This window comes from Varroa destructor, unplaced genomic scaffold (assembly GCF_002443255.2).
Source record: "Varroa destructor unplaced genomic scaffold, Vdes_3.0 BEIS01000002.1, whole genome shotgun sequence".
Classification (NCBI taxonomy): Eukaryota; Metazoa; Arthropoda; class Arachnida; order Mesostigmata; family Varroidae; genus Varroa; species Varroa destructor.
The window spans coordinates 3633309-3648027 of record NW_019211455.1 but is presented as its reverse complement, the minus strand read 5'-3'; the positions used below and the strand labels follow the sequence as shown (position 1 = coordinate 3648027).

Below are 14719 nucleotides of genomic sequence, written 5' to 3'. Positions count from 1 at the left end.
AGTAGGGGCTAAGAGTCCAACGTGAATTGAAAATGTAGGTAAACGAATGTATTATTACAGGTTGTTACAAATTACCTATTGGTGCATAACAATAGCAACATGTACATATGCAGAGCTAGTAGCTTGGCATCATCTATAATAAACTAACATAAAAATACTGTGATAAGCGGAAATTCGTTGCATATCTAGCTTTTACTACCATGCCCTACCGTCTAGCAGTGTATGAGGCTAGGATATCATCTATTTAGCGTAGTAGAAAAAATTTAATAATCTCATGTGGTTTTATGGTTTTTTTTGTATTTCTATTTATGTTACGATAGCGTTTTCGGATGAAAGTTTTCATGAAATGTGCTTTTCTGTTAAGTTCGTTGCTAGTACACCCAGGTCACTTAGCATTATACTCGAATCGTCTAGTTTTAGTAGATCTTGAACGATTCAGTTTACTTGTACGTGTATGGGGGCTAATAGATTACATAACTGATGATGGAAAAAAAACAACGATCCAGCCTAGTATAATAGGTTTACAGTTGTAACCTGGCCGAGCTGATTCATAGGTTCATTGAAAATGTACAGTTGCTTCGCTGAAAATCAAGATTTTACGGTGGAGCACTCAAGAAAGTTCTCAGCTTTAGAAGATGAATCTAAAATGCTGAATTTTATATAGGAAATAAATAGTATATTATGAATGGAGACTACATAGCTATCAGCGCCCATCTTGGCGTACCTGTAGCCATTCGATTTGGCGTCAGAGGTTCCAATTTTTATAGAGAGCTATACAATTATTCTCAGGCGCCTCGTCAAGACATCATTTGTTTCGAGTTTTCATTTGAGAAGCCGTCTTCTATTTGGCGGAGTTCGACGTTCCTCAGTGGCGAAATAGTAACGGTGCTGATCGCCGACAGCTTCCTTCCAATAGTCAAGCGTAGCAGACAATGTGAAAATGTCTCTTAGAAATTTATAATGTTTCTGTTTAGAGAAGCGCACAGACGTTCAGCCATTGACTGATCGACGTTTATTTAGCCGAGGGCACAAGTTACGCCACCCAAATATAGCGCTTCTAATGAGTAGTGATCATGTTCGAAAAGTTCTCCTCGAAGGTAAAATAGGGGGCGCTCTGCTCAGCGGGGCGGGGCGACAGTAACTACCGGATAGAAAATAGAAATAGAGCGGAAATAGAGCAAAGTTGAACTTTGAATGAACAGATGCGCCGCCTGTGAACTTACAGCTGTATAGCTGATGGCCACCGTGCGACCTCGCGATTACTAGCATCCTTTTAGAAAAAAATCACAAATATCATTCGATTCGCCATCTCATGTTGGCTGTCAGTCTTGTCCGTAGCAGTTGTTTGTTGTTACCGGTACGTTACATTTGTTGTACATTGTTAGCCCATCGTATTGTGCCGCTTATTGGCCATGCAGATGTTTGAGCGAGCTAAATCGTCATAACAAATCTCGTCATAACTGCACAGGCGACGATGGTGCAAGATTATGCAAAAGCGCCAACACCTAAAATCAGGTTGATTTTTATTATTCTGCAGTTGAATATTTATATGCATAAGCCACAGTTCAAAAACTGCATCTGTAAACGAATCCGCACAAAAAAGCGGGTACACAATCTGTGCACCGAAATTGAGCATACATGATATATCTCTTCCGATCGGATGAGGCGAGCGAACTTTTTGAAGACGGAGCGAATACATAGAATCAAACAATGCTAAGATTCAGAAATCAAAAAACTCCCACGAAGCTGACAACTGATGCCTATAATAAGTTGAACTGCTGTGGCTACGAACATGGCTACGATAAACAATAGTCATCTGCTTTAACAAACAGAGGATATGTGTTGTCTCATTACCTTGTAGCAGTGGTATCGAACAAACCCTATCTCAGTGCTGCTGCTGTTGAGAAATTCTTCTTATCGAGCTAGAGACAGAGAGCGAAGGCGAGAGAAAATAATATTATTTAGCGTATCTGTAATTTTCTAGAGGCAATGGGAGTTTGTTCGTTGTCATGACAGATAAGTCGGTAACATATTGTCCGTTAATCTCAGGGACGCGTCGTGGTCAACATTCGACATAGACGTACACTTCATTTCGTGCTGGGGCCACCAGCCTAGTGAATGCTTAAAGGCTATCACAGGCACAAACTAGAAACATAGGGAAGCTCTGCCATTAGAAATGGGCATCAACGTATGCCTCACACACACAACGAATGTTGCCAGTAACCTACAGCGTGCTTATCTCGTGATAGCTGCGGTGGTGGTGGTGATGACAGGCTGGAATGGCCTAGGTTCCCGATGCACGAAGGCCAGTTTACACGGGCTGGCACCTGTTGTAACTACTGTGCCATTTTCTCTGGCAAACAAAACATCTGCTATAGTGCTCCTAATGTTGTATGGTGGCATTATTTATGGCTGTTGATGAAATATAGAGACGCTTTTCTATGCTCGCAGGAAAGCCACTGTTGCAGCTATTGTTATGTTGCACGATGCTTTAGTGGACCGCATGGCAAAACTCTCTTCGTCTAAAATTGAGAAAATGGAAAAAAAACTGTATGTGTAATGAAGTGGAAAAATAACTTAGTGGAGAAAAACTTAACCAGTTTCTTAAAAAGGGCACAACCACTTTCAAAATGGAGGCCGTACAAGAATGGGTTCTACACGTCTTCCGTTGGTGCTTAAGTCGCACAGAAGTTTGTGGTACAAGCACATAGCCATAATGCTTACTACTACATTTGCCACATCTATTGCTTAAGTAATTTTCACCCAGTGTATTTCGATAAAAACTATTACGGTCAATCTATTCATCCGGTGTTACTTAAAAAAAAAAACCCTAAAAATCCTATATATACCTTTTTCATATAATCGTGCCTTTTGCGTCGTTTGTGGGTTTGAAACAGCAACCCCTAATTCTCAACGAGCAGTTAGCATTACCCGAGCCGCTGCGTCGACAACTTCAATCAGAATAATTCCACGATAATTTGGGAAAGAAAAAGCTTTCCCAGTAAAAAAACTGGGTCCGCAATCCGTTTTTATGCGTCCTAGATCAACGGATAGGCAACAAAGATGCGTGGTTTGTTCGATGTCAGTTAGCACAACAACAGACGTTGAAGATTTTTTTTCAATGTATCATTAGATGTATGCCTAGAGATATGTTGTTCGATATAACCATAGCTGGCTCTGATCGTTTCTTAAAATTTTGCGCAAAATCATAAATAGATCTTTTTCGAAAAGGTGTCTGCAAAAGATATCTGATCATTGCCTTAGATGACTCAATTCTGGCCTGTTTAGACTCGCTCAGACACGCCCTGCTGTTTAAATGTGACCTGTTAAGCAATAACCAAAAGTCCTTTCTTGGGAGAGGTGCTAGTTCCCGATTCTATTAAAAAAAAAAATAGTTAATTTGAATCCCTCGCCGAAACTTTTCTTCCGCAACGCTGTCAACTTGTGGTATTATTGAGCTTTAGAATTTATCACAGTGAACTCTTTTGTACAATTATGCGATTCTGAGGTTATTTTGGCTGTGGTTCTTGAAAGCACTTCTCTGACATCTGTGGTATGCAGAGTGGACTTGAGGTCTTCACAAACGATGCACCATGCCCGTTCACCGAAAATAATGGTAACATCCTTAAGTTTTTTCACGAATAATTGATGTAATATATCTTCTACTTCTTAGAATAATTTGCCTTAGCGCATGAGCCTCATTCCCAAAACCTTTAGAATTTGCATAAACATTAGCAACGGTCCAAACAATTGGCTCTTAAAAGGGCGTTAATAATCTCGGCGCTTCCAGCCGCCTGCCAATGGTCGACTTCAGTTTGTGTGGGAAAAACGTTGATGATACGATTTTGACGCCGGCTCACTTTCACTGGCAACTACTAGATAACGCAAATTAGTAAGCGACTAGGACAATAGCTCAGGCCGCATATTTTATTACTTGCTTGCGCAGCGCCTCAAGATTTAGCTTCGACGAATCATATCCCACGTTTCCTTTAGCATACAAATCACCAACTTAATATAATCATGTAAGTCCTTTTGAAGGGTACGGCAGCATGTAGAATTTAGTATGCTTAAAAACTTAATCAGTTGTTTTTGACAGAAGACCAGGTATTGGCAATTGACGAACTTTTAGCCTATGGCCAACGCAGCTACCTTCATGATTTGCATGAAGGTGCTTTCATTTAATCTTTTCCCTAATAGAAATGCCCGCAGTGGGTTTCGGGGGCAGTCTGATTGGGCCTTCGGACTGGCCCAATGGGCTACTGTGAATTAGGCCTCACTTCGGCTGTAATCGGCTATGTCGCCCTTGATAGCAGTTACGCTGTTGTTCGGCCCCCGAGCGACTTTATCCAACTTCAATAAGTATGTAATATTTAACTCGTCATTGTCTCACATCGGCTTCCATGTGAGAAGCGGAATCAATCTGCTGTTTGGATGTGCAGTTCGTATAACTCGATTGAAATGGCCAAAGCGGACATTTTTTGTGAGTTAGAAGAAATAATGCTGTTCTCTCTATAGATCCATATAATGACACATCATAGTAGTAATCTTCCTCTGGATCCAACGAAACATCAAAATACTTCATTATTGCTTGGAGGATATCTTCGAAGGGCGGTATTGATTTTTCTTTCTTACATATGCCATTTATAACACTTTCATAGCGTCTTGTAAAGCTTCGCATTTGGCTTTATGGACAAGTATCTTGTCCTATACTAAAAGAGTCTGCTAACTTAACGTTAAAAAATTGCTATATCTGCTTTACTTTATCTTCTTGAGTAGCCAAGCGTGATATTTATACGTATATATCAGCACACTTCCAAAATTGCATTTGGCGGTTGATAAAACGTGACTGATTTATTACGGTGAGCTGGAAAGAAATCGAACTTTGAATTCGATTGCACGCTAAGTTTAGTCTGAACTCTCCTCTTGGAACTTATTCAGTCGTTCAAGTTCATTCTGGCGATCGTAGCATGGGTAGTTGAGTACATCTAGGGTAATAACTCTACCAGTGACAGCGAAGTCTGTCCTATGTGAGAAAGATTCTATTCGAAGTACAGAACGAGACGCTCCAGAACTAGCGTTCACAGAACCGCCCTTTACAATCAATAGTAATATTTCAACAAAATCGCAATGAACGCTGTGACGGCATAGGAAATTGTCACCATTGTTGGGCAAAAACCCATATGGCTGATCATCCTTGAATATCTCTACGTAACATTGAGCATTCAATGGAACACGTACATCGTTAGACCGAAAAGTTCTTCGAATGTTTTTGTCTCGTTGATTCATACGACCTCACAATAACAATTTCAGCATTTATCACTTTAAGTAATAACAACATTATATTCGTACAGACCAATGCCCACAGCAGTGCCACTACAGAAATTTCTCTTTGCCCCTTTTGATTACAATTAGTGAGGTCGTCTCAAAGCCCCAGGAAAATCATCGCGATAAACAAGGCCAGCATGATATGCATCTGCATATGAACGTGCGGTGAACCACCGTGCTGTTAAGGACGCCTAAGGCACAAGCAGCTAATACCGAAGATTACTAAAAAAAAAATTGAATGTCCTACGCGGGGCTACATTGAGCTGGATTTGTAAGTACGTATACACCGATATTAATTATAAAGATATCAATTTACTATCGACGATAGCTCGTTTGTACCGTTATAATAACGTCCAGCAGTTTCTTCGCTGGATTGCCGTTTTCGATCTTCTCCAGAGTCACCACCATGGTGCTACCCTTTCTACATGCATATTATAATCAACGCAGTACTAGAGAAATTGAGGCTAGAATTGTTGTAATCGCAGTTATTCGTTTCCCTTAATTTCGAAATTGGTCTGTGGGCGCTTTTAAAGCACCCATGTTGCAATTGAAACAACCAATCTATTTGATGGGCAAATTGCTTTCGATGAAAGATGCCACGATAATCGGCGTGCTTGTTGAATTCTGCCCATTGCGCCGGGTAGATTGATAATCGTTAGCTGCGAACTTCACGCTGATAGCATGTACAGTGTTGTTTTTTATTGTCTACCAGTTACATTGATGCGAACTAAAGTTACGTTTTCGATGTTTGCCTTCATCTTCAGAGTGTTTGTGAATGATGTTAAGTTAGCGATCTTACCAGATAGGTAGCTACTGCATTTTCCTTAAAAAGATATGACGCACCATGAGGATGCTGCAAGGTTACGCTTGCTGATAGTCCTATTAGTAGTCCTGTTTTTGCTACTGATATATATATATATAGCAGCAGCAATGCATATATATATATATATATATGCCTTAAAGTCATGAAGAAAGAAAGAATTTTTTTCAACGTGTTATTTTCTCCTGTCATACTCGCGATATATATTTGGATCGCGTTGAAGCTTGCTTTTTATATTCGTAATCTGACTTCTTTGCTTAGTAATGATGTCAAATTTTTTCTGCATTAATAGAGAACTCTTACGAAACACATATTTATCCTTGTCGTTTTACCACTTCAAAACATAAAACCTAAACTATGAGAAAAATTCTAGTTCGCACGAAGCGGTAAGATTGCCACCGTGTCCAGTGGCGATAACCGTAGTGTCCTAGACAATACTCATTTGACGACATTGTCTTATCCGCGGTACTTGCGAAGCCAGCAGTCCAGATGATACGGCACAGAATCGATCTGGTAAAACAATATCCTTTCTGTAGATACTTCAAAAAAATAGATATAAAATATAAAAAATAGATCCACTTAAGCAGCTTCACATATTAGGGGAAAAAAAGCTCCTTTCGACCAACTTTGTCCGTTTGTGCGTCGCTAAAAGAGTCTTCTTTCTATAGAGCAGAGGTGGATGCTGAAGGTTCCCTCAATTAAGGAGGCCAAATTTTGTTATTTTTGTGACGACAATGATTATGAGCTCCAAATCACCACAGCTGGGTTCCACGCTCTATTTCAATGGAAACACAGTGCGCTAATTCTCTATTGCAACTCATTTTTTAATGAAGGCTCCCAAAGGGGCCCTCTTTGACCTCGGGATCGAAGTAATGATGCCGTTCATTAATGAAAATTGAAGAGCATATTTTACAGTGGTCAGGCACTCGCCTAGAGATCAGATACTCGCCTTTGTATTGCTAAAAAAACAAGCGTCTGTCTTAACTGTTGATATTTGCCGGCTTATTTACTGCTTGCCACATCGGAAGTTAATGCACAAATCTACCGTTGATTGACCGTTTGTTGTTGTATAATTGATTAGCAACACATATCTTTCCCAGAGTAAACAATGGTAGGAACTATAGGACAGCCAGGACGATTAACGTTCAGTTTCGAATATCCGTAGGCTGACTTCCTTATTATCCGAGTGACCGTCCCGCTTGAAGTATAAAACATGATTTTTACAAATAACAAATATAATCGAATGCTTTCTTATGTGGCGTAATGGTCATAAGAAAAATCGTGGTACCACAATCGAATCAACGTATTGCATCCCCAAGTTAACCAAATATCCCCCATTAGCCAAATGAAGATAGCCACTTAATACTGGGTTCAGGTAGATGCAAACTTATCGGCTGGCCCATACTCGCTAGTCGTCAAAGGTAGGAAAATACAATGAAATTTTCAACTTGCATTCATTTTTGGAAAACTATAAATGCAAGTTCCACGTCATTTAAATAAGAATGTCTTCTTCTAGGTAAAACTGGCTATCTGAAACATCGTACGCGTGCGTCGATATTTTGCCAAACAGGAGCGGTCTCTCGATAGCAAACACTTATACATTATTAAAAGAGATTAGCAAAACAATGTATCTAATTTGGTCAAGTGTTTTTCTTATCTTAGACTAATAAATTAAACCATAATAACGTCTGACTTAGCAATGGACGAATTTCCTTCCCTACGTTTCCCATTATTTCGGCCTTAAACAAAATATCAACTCCGTTCTATTTTGCTCGTTTGCAAATGTGTACGTCTATAGTTTAATGCAGTTCTGACGCTTCCATCTATTTATATTCGAATAAATTTCCTCGGGTCAAGGCTTAAATTCAGGCTGTTCCTTTCTAATTTGGCGAAACGATCGTCCGCTGAAGTTAGCAAATATTAATTCCTTAGTCCTACTCTGTTTTCGTCCTATCACTGTTATAGGAGCGTTTTCCCTTTTAATAGTATCTTTTAGCCACTGGGTTATCGAAATTCATTATGTCTAATATGGTAATCCGCACGTACCGTGCTGTACCAACCTACTAGTTGTAACCTAAACAAGTTCCGAGTAAAGCAGAATATCGCGTTCACTTACAACAGATCGTCTTATCTCAAAAATTTACATGTATAACGGACTATTGATACTACGTACTCGCGTACACAGTTCATGACTATAGTTGCTTAATATATCTTTAAAGATTCCTCTATAGATTCTTGATAGCAGCAGTTTATTGGAGCCTGTACACGATACGACGCTGATCAAGGCGTAAATAAGGATAGATTTATTTTTACGGAGGTGTTGCGTTACTAACAGTTAACCTGTACAACAACGTTATTAATTATTATAGGAAGTACCGATAGTAGGGAAAACTGGCACCGCGTCGAGGCCGTCAATGATGACGAAACGTGTGCGTACCCAGGAAATGGGATAAACTCATTAAAGTTTGGTGCCATCCCAAGACCGGATCGAGTTGGACAGCGTCTTACACAGGAACGATATTTCGGGCCGACCGAGTTTACAACTGGTAGCGGATTAGCATTATTAAAGATCGTGACTCCCCTGTTTGATATTATTATTATTATTATGGCAGAAATCCAGCATACAACAAGACGTGTAGTTCTTCACAGCATTCGAACTATCGATAAAAAAAAAAAAAAAAAGGAAAATTGATGATTATTAGAACGACTGGGAAAGTTGCGGTAAGTCAAAATGTCAATATTTTACCCTTGCTTCATTAGCAACCGCCTCATGAAACAACTTATCGATGACAACTTATCGATATTTTCACAAAATAAAATAGGTATTTCTTTTATCGCATACCTAGTAAATACGAAGAAAGAATGAATGCGAAAAATTATTGACCGTGTTTACGCCAAAAGTGAAGAAAATATGTTCTGTATTCTATAATAATATTGTTAAACTAAAAATATGCTATTTTGGTCGATGGTCGTCTGGCATTTTTATGGTAACGCCATAATCCCATCACTGTAGGATTTCTGTGGCTTCTGGGCGAAAGATTTTTGCATCTCTCGATTGAAATAAAATCAACGATATTAAAAGGATTCTACATAGTTTGAAACAATGGTGCAAAATTCCGGTTACACGACCGTACCACCTAATAAGGGCACTAAAATCCTCCATAAAATTGTCTCACTTCTTGCTGGCTAGTGAAAATGCATATGGCTCGGCGTTATGATGGTCGAAGACGATGCCTTTGCTATTCACTAGTACCGGTCGACATTTTGCAATGCTTTGTTGTAACGTCGTTGCCTGTGGACGTTAGAGACCTGAATTAATCCTTTTATTAGGCGACGGCGGCGGCGGCGGCGGCCGCCGAAATTCATAATGCACAATTCCCTTTCGGTCTCATCCAGTACACAATATGACTTTCTTTAGCGTCAGTCTGATCTTGGGCACAGACTGTGGAACATGTTTTTTTTTTTTTTTTTTTACTTACACAATATTACCGTACGTGATCCAGTTCTGCATGTGTAATCAATCGATTTTCTTGCATTTTTCTGTAGAGCTGCCCAGACGGAATTATGACCGAGTGTGTCATTTTTTTTCGTCTGTCACCCACTCATCGGGTCTTTTTTTTTTTGTAGTCAGATATCTTCAGGTGATGTAAAACTATTTGGCGATGGGTGGTTAGTTTCGTGGCGATGTCGTGGCTATTCATGTATCGGTATTGCTCACTTTCGCAATGATTCCATCAGACTTTTTCGTAGTTGGTCGGCCGACCGCTACGAAAAGCCTCCTTCACATCCAAATTTTCGGAGCAAAACCAACAGAACCATCTTTGGGCCCTTCCTTCCAATGATACATCTTAACCGTAAACAGCATAATTTTTTTTTATGGACCTGGCCAGCATTTGTGCCTCTATAGTAACAAAATTGTGGATCTAATGATTTTTGCAGATATTTCACTCATATTCAAGGCGCTTTATTTTAAAGCTGAATAAAGACATTCGAATAATTTTAGCACGTCTACCACTTGTCCAATCTCAGCTTCCAACGGCACCGCCGCCGACCCGACGCTACTCGACATTACCTGGAAAACGTTACTTTAAATTCATCCAGCTAGAAGGACTGTCGATGTCGATAGACAACCAAATATAAAAAAGGGATATTTATTTTACATGAAACAAATTGCTGCGTCACTTTGCGATGTTACTCCAGCAATCTAAAACAAAGGACACAGTAGAAAAATGAGCTGGTAAAAATACGACGGCGCCCCCTTTAAGACCCTCCAATTTTTAAATGGCGGTGTTTTAATCGGATGAGGGAATTAACTTATTCATTAGACTAAAAACACTGTCCCGATGTAAGTGCAACTCGAGGCTTCTAAAACGGGTCTTGGTCTCCTCGATTCGTAGGTGATATCGGTTCTAGGCTCTTTAGAGTGATTAAATAGCTGCTTTTTCAAAAGGATCGCACATACCGTTTGCCAATTACTAGTATATGTCGCAAGATAAACGTACGAGGTAAGCACGTGTTGGTCAGGTACTCGTACCGGGACAGTTATGGTCGCACTTCGCGGTTACCTAAGGGTCAACTTCTTTAGGATCTGCACGGCGAACGCCGGACCAATCTACTCCTATGCTGTTAGATATGTAAACAAGGCTTTCTTGTTGTATCCTATTGGTATTACAATTTCTGCTAACAGAAGGCGCCACATACGAGATACAGCATCTTATTAGAATTTAGATGAGTTACCTAATCTCCTCGGTCAAATTTGATAGGAGAATTGATAAATTCAATGCTACTTAGTATAAACTTCACATGAGAAACTAGACTCTTCTTAGGTAAATACTCAAAATCAGCTCTGGTTTTCCTTTTTCTTTTCAATTGTTCCAGATATTCGAAAGTAGATACTCTACGCATAATAATAAGACACGATTTTGTTTACCTATTCGTCACCAGCTGTTGAAAGATAAGGCCGATTGAAAATTGGCAACAGTGAATCTTCCTTCTTTTGATTGATAATTTGGTAGCGAATGTTAGTTAGAACGTAAATTAGAAAATTTGCACCCCGTGAGGAACCGGTCGAGAAATGCTGAGCGGAACTGTATATTAGTATACTGCAGTATCAAGATGGCACTTTTTAAATATAATAATAGTGAATGTTGGATAGTGCTCAGGAATCTGGGTTTCGTATGTAGTAATAAGATAAGCTATATATTGGGGGGGGGGGGGGGTTGCAATGCGCGCGACGTAAGACCGAAATTTTCCATAATGAAATTTTACATTATACTGCATTGTTACGGTACAACATATAAGTTAATCTGTTGTTAGAACTGTGCACTGCTCACCGAACGGTACCAATCATTTGAATCAATGATAGATCACGAGAGTATGCTTGTGCCGACCTTACTTAGTTTTCGTTCAAATGTTTCTGCGTATAGAAACACGCGTTTTTGGAGCAGACATATTAAATAGTGTCAAACCTGGTTGACATTCGACCAGAAAGCCAACTTCAACAACTTACGGTTCAGAGGTGGTGAACGGCAATGACGTTCCGGTGGAAAATATTCTACCGAAAAAAGGAGCTGCTGCTACACATGAACGTCAGTTAAACCATCATGGTTTACTGTCGTCTGGCCGGAAGGCCGGTAGTGAAGATTACCCTAGAGTCGACACTACAACGTACGTTGCGCACCGTTCCGACTTACGTGGCCATTTGCTTTCAGTCGATCGTCATTTACTAGCAGTACGTACCTGATCTGATTGACGGCATTTTAAGTTAAAGTTTTTTTACTACCACTACTGTGACTAACTTTCTACTGCTATTAGACTAATAGTCACCACTGGTGTACGCTCCCTGCGCCGCCACTGCTGTCGGTACACGAAATGTTTACAGATCTATTGTTTGGGATGGGGTTGGGGTTGAGAGTGCGTAGCTATTATCTACACAGATTTTGTGTCTTTTCGCAATTGTTTTTTTTTGCATTTGGGTGTCGATTTCCCACATCATCAAGTGTTGATGTCGCTGTCAAGTTGATATGTTTGTATGTCCATAGATATACGCAAACCGTTGGCCAAACGACTGTTCGGTTTAACAAATAAAGCTTGTGTAACTTATTCTCTAATAGTTCGACATTGGTAAACACTGCAGCGCCATCTTTTAAACTATAAAATTACATCGATCTCTGTCATTTTTTCCACCGTGGAGTGCGCCATCATCGTGCATATACACCCCAACGTATAGATCACTCTGATGACGAAGTTTCGTACGCGTATTAAGTGTGCACAATCCTCTATTAGAAATCTATATATTTATATGTGGCGGCTGCCACTGCTCAATCAGAAGGATCCATGAAATTTTTATCAGTATAAAAATATCACTTAGACAGTGGGAACAAAATGTTGATACGCTTGCTCTGCCATGTACACGATCACGACTACGGCTATATGGCAGACATTTCCTTTTACTACGACTAGCTATATCTTCCTGAAAGAATAAGAATATTGAAAAGGTTACAACGGTAAATATCAAAAAGTAGTATGTATTATATCTGTAGTAGTGTAGATTGTGCATTATATTTTTAAGGAAAAATGGCGTCCCGCCTAACTTCCGCCTTCACTGTAACCAGTCTGTTCGGTGAGGACAGCCGTCAAAAACAGATACGTCTTATTCGTATTGAAGTCGAATGATGTTTGAATACTGTTTGACATATATCGAAAAGACGATGCCAAACCCTATGAAACGATATTTGGTAATTTTTGATCGAGCGATGCTAAGAATATTGTGAATATCGACGGAAAATAGCATTTTGAACGTTTTTTTTGTTAAGGAATATATGTGTGGCAGGAGAGCTTTAGAAAAATCATAAGGGTTTAGAAGTACTGATCGTCATCGTCATACCTTTCTGCTCCTAAAGAACGCCCTGATAATATGAGGTTATATAATACACACTGTTACTTCTTTAAAGCGTTATTTGGTAACTGAATGAATATTGCCCTTCTTTTTTTTTTTGATATGACGGTAGATAATAGAGATGGAACGACATTTACGTTCGGGCGATGGCAATATAATACTAATCGATGAAAAAATTGTTCAGTCATACTGTATTGCAATTTTTTCTATTTTATTATTACCAGTTTGACTAAGAAACCCCCAAATGCAATGATTAAACCGGGCTGTACACATCTTTACGTTCGGATCACATAGTCACGAAACATGGTTCGTTTAACGAATAGAAAATAAACTGGATACAGGATTGCAGCCAAAAGATCCATATAGGACTACATTTCGCTGTATACAGGTCCTACTAATTAGAATCTTTGTAACTCTCCAGTCAATTAAAGTAAACAGTTTAAAATGCATACTCTCACAAAAAGAATCTAGTATCTTGAAAAAGCGTAACTTCGGCAAAAGTGACCCCACCCATGTCGCACTCTAAATCATTAGCAAGGCAAGAACTTGCTTTGATTAAGACATGCTTTTCTTATCTAATATCGTATAGAACGAGAAAGAAACTACTTTGAACAGTTAATGGTTATTAATGCTTTTGCAACGGCTCGCCAGCCTGCGTTCAACAGGTTACGAAAGATATATTCAATTTTCACATGCTGAGCTCTTCAAGTACCTACCATACAATGACAAGAGAAACTACTCAAGGCAGGATCGATCCAGGAAAGTCCCTTTGCACCCTTGAGTGTTAGCACTGTTTTTTTCATGCAGATTTTTAGCTTAGCTCTCATCTTTAACTCAAAAATTTAGCCTCCTTAAGGATAATCGACAAATTTGGCAGAAACTGTATTGAGAGTTTTCTTCGTAGAATAATGCCAAGGGGTACGTGCGCAAAAAGCCTCCTACAGCTTTGTACCGTTGTTGTCGGGAAGAAACGTATCTGTTGTCTGAGAATTCGACCTCGTCCGATCGTTCTTAGAAAAAATGTTTCTCTTGATGGACTTCCGCGCCAGCGAGCTCATGATATGCTATCCTTTCCAGCGTGTGTTCCCGTGAGGTCTGCAACTGCAGTTGGTTTTTCTACCGATGCCTTATATTAGCTTATGATGCAGACAGCTTTCTGGGTTTTAATTTTCTGAAGATCGTATTCGTCTCATTGACGGACATGCTGCTTACTAAGTCGCCATACAAATGCTGTTGTAAAGTTGTTGACACAAATTGGTCGGGCGCCCCCAGTGGAACTTAACCAGTTAAACCGGTCGTAATCGCATGTGGCGCAGGCAGAATTTCGTTCCGCCTGTACCATCGAAACCGTACGCTAATCTAATTGATACATGTGCCAATAGCTTGCCTACCTTCCTATGAAAAAACTGCAGCTGGACGAAGGTTTCTGGCAGAAATTGATTAAAACATACTGATTAACGGCTGATATTCGAAAGTTGCAAATAAGCGCTGGTATGGCGCTAGTTGTCTATGGACCACATGATCTGTTGACTATGAGTGTTTGAAGTTCACATATAATCACACAGAATCGAAAGTATAAAACATATGTGTCAAACTATCGGGGGTAGTAGGATTTTTTGTGTAGGACTAATTAAAAAAGCTCAAATCAATTAATACGTGCGCGCAAGATTAAGGTC

General features: G+C 39.6%; 1 long non-coding RNA gene across 2 annotated transcripts; it reads left to right on the top strand.

The window, feature by feature from the left end:
• Positions 1 to 1749: 1749 nt before the first annotated feature.
• Positions 1750 to 10879, top strand: LOC147757258 (uncharacterized). Of its 2 annotated transcripts, none has more exons than XR_015319886.1 (3): positions 1750 to 2697; positions 5413 to 5600; positions 8515 to 10879. It is a non-coding gene; the product is annotated as an uncharacterized LOC147757258 (long non-coding RNA). The 2 variants fall into 2 exon arrangements; XR_015319885.1 differs by lacking the exon at positions 1750 to 2697 and adding an exon at positions 2706 to 3616.
• The last annotated feature ends 3840 nt before the right edge of the window (positions 10880 to 14719 follow it).